This window comes from Condylura cristata, unplaced genomic scaffold (assembly GCF_000260355.1).
Source record: "Condylura cristata isolate star-nosed mole 26May11 unplaced genomic scaffold, ConCri1.0 scaffold00020, whole genome shotgun sequence".
NCBI lineage: Eukaryota > Metazoa > Chordata > Mammalia > Eulipotyphla > Talpidae > Condylura > Condylura cristata.
The window spans coordinates 38,983,634-38,986,497 of NW_004567121.1; positions in this window are offsets into that span (position 1 = coordinate 38,983,634).

Here is a 2,864-nt window from a genome sequence, read left to right on the forward strand (position 1 = left end):
CCTCCTCCTGGAGGCCCGGACCTGCCCCGCGGAGGGTCACGCCCCCCCCCCGCCCCACTGTGTGCTCTCAACTGCCCTGTGGGACAGCAGGCTCCAGGGTCCCGTCCACTCCCAGCCGCCCGCCAGCCTGCCTGGCTCCCCAGAGACCCCCTTTCCTGAACGCGGCCGTGTGTCCGCTTTCCTCTGCCAGCTGCTCCTCCCCGGACTGAGTCACACCCTCCTGGCTGGCAGCCGCCACCCTGCCGGGAGCCTCCCTGCCACAGCCTGCCCCTGGCCCCGCCGGGCAGGTGTGTGGTGGACACTGCAGGTGTTGGTGGCAGCGGGCCAGGTGCGTCTTGCAACTGGCCACGGGGGTGCTCTGAGGGGGGCACAGATGCCCGCCTGCCAGCCCCCTTCTCAGGCCATCGCCCGCCTCCTCGCTGACCCCTCAGCTTCCGGGGCAGCCCCAAGTCACGGGTCGGGGTCAAAGAAGCGCTGTGTCTTTATAGACCATTCGGGGTGCGCTTCAGGAGACAGGAGCAACAGCCCAGAACAGATGCAGTCGGCGTGGGAGAGCCCGCGCCAGGGAAAGCGAGGTCAGAAAAAGCGGGTGTTCAGGCTGCTCCTAACCTGAGTCCGAGAGGGCCACACGAAGGCTGGGCACGGCCCTTAGCCCGCCAGGGCGCCCAGCCGCCGCGGGCCTGCTGTCTTCCCCACACCCGAGCAGGGGCGATTCCGAGCGTTTGGTCCCAGCGCTGAGGCGGGAGGGTCCCGGGCTCCTCCCCTGAGGTCACGTCTGCCCCCCGCCCCGGGCCGAGGCCACCACCCGGCCCCCTGACCCCAGCTGCAGGAGCTCGGGGCTGCGCCTCTCCCGACAGGCCTGGGGGTGCCCGAGACAGGGGCACCAGGCTGTCACACCGCCAGCCTCAGTGACCAGGGCGCCGGCAGAACTCTCCGGAAACAGCCAGGATGCGGGGTGGGGGCCGGGCGCAAGCAGGGCGCAGCTCGGCCCCCGCAGGCCTGTCCCCCCCCCCCGTCGGCCGGGGCGTTATTGTCGCAGGTGTGGATGGACCGGCGTCTCCTGGGCGGGGGGTTCTCAAGCGCCCGCGCCCCGATTTCCGCCAGCCGCGCCGCGCAAAGATGGCGGCCGAGGACGGGGCGGTGCCAGCCCCGCCCCTGCGCCCCCTCTTCCTGAGCCCCCTTCCCAGGCCGCGGTCCTCACGCCCGGCGCTCCGATTCCTCCAGCGGTCAGGCGGCGCCTGAGGCCCGGGAGGCCAGCGACGTGGCCCTCGCAAGGCCCACCCCAGTGGCGGGCGAGGATGTGGGCGCCGGCCACAGCTGCGGCCCGGGAGCTGGGTGGTGGGGGGACGGCGGACTCGCCGGCCGCTCCGGGGGCCTCATGGCCCCAGCACGGACGCAGGCTCGGGGTCCGAGGACTACGGGCGTCACCCCGACAGGAGGATGGCGCGGCCGCCGTGTCCTCCCCCCGCGGCCTAGAGTCGGGGGCAGCCGGGCCAGGGTGCTGGCCTCGGGCCTCCGCCCCTGCAGCGCCGTGGCCAGCCCCCTCCCGGGCCTGTCGGAGGCCGGGCCACTTAATGACATGCAGGCCGTGGAGAAGGAGCGGGCAGCGATCCAGCCGCCTCGCCCCACCCCCACCGCGGAGCCGTCTGGTGGGAGCCGGCGCAGTCGCCGGCCCTTTGTGAGGGCGAGGACGAGACCCGCGGTGGCCTCGGCGGACCCCACCCCACGCTGCGCCCCAGGCCCACGGAGCGCAGCGCACGGGCCTCTGATGCAAAGGAAACAAAGTGATCGCAGACGCTTTGTGCAAGACCAGGGAGGCCCTTCCCGGCTCTGCACCCCCGTTAATTGGGACCAGCCCACCGCCCCAGAAGGGGCTCCAGACCCTCCCCCGCCTGCTGGAGAGCCCCAAACCCCCTGCAGGATTCTGCACCAGAAACCCTTCCGCGCTGACGGTGGCCGCGGCAGATGGGCGCCTCCTGGTCACGCCAGCAAATGTGACCTGGGTCCGGCCGGGCGTGGGCGTGGGGCCCCGGCCCCTCTGTGAGGAAGCAGCTTCTAGTGGATGCTGTGATTGCGGGAAAAGATGCTCTGAGTCAGAGCGCGCTCTCCGCTCTCCGGAAAGAGCCTGCTGTTTGCAGCTGCGGCTGCTCGCCTCCTCCAGCCCCAGGCTGGCCCCGGGCTCCCCACGGTGCCTGGGTGGCTTTTGCACCGTCTGTCCCTTAGCTCCCGATCGCCCCTCTGGGCGGGGGACAGGGCCCCGCCGGAGCGCCACAGCTTCATCTGGAGCAAGGACAGCAAGGGGCGCCAGAAGCTGGGTGGCGGGGGGCCGAGCAGCTAGGAAGTGGCTCTAGTGAGCGCAGGGCTGGGGGTGACCAGGAGAAGCCAGGGGAGCTCAGCGACAAGATCTTCAAGTGAGGCCGGAACTGCCCCCCACCGGGGCTCCTTGGGGCGGCATCACCCACCTGTCCACAGAGGGTGACCCTGCAAGGAGGTCACCCGCAACGCGCCCCCATGGCCTGGCCTCGTGGGCCAAGGTCGCCGTGTGGGGACCAGGCAGCGTCACCCCAGGACAGTGCGGAGGCCGGCCCAGGAGGACGGTCTGGCCGGGACGGCTGAGAGCAGCGACACTGCGCTGCGCTGGCCGCCGGCCCCCGGCCACAGTCGCCCCTGTTTCCTTGCCTTTTGCGAGCTGCTGTCGGGTCAGAGGACGTGTCACTCTCCGCAGCGTCTCCGAGGGCTTCCGGCGCTTCGGGTCAGGCTGGGAGCGAGGGACATGCGGTCAAGGTGTTCGCTGTCCCGGGAACTAGCGGGCGAGGCCGGCAGGCAGCCTGAGGCGAAGGCGCCGGACTGCCCGGTGGTGTTCC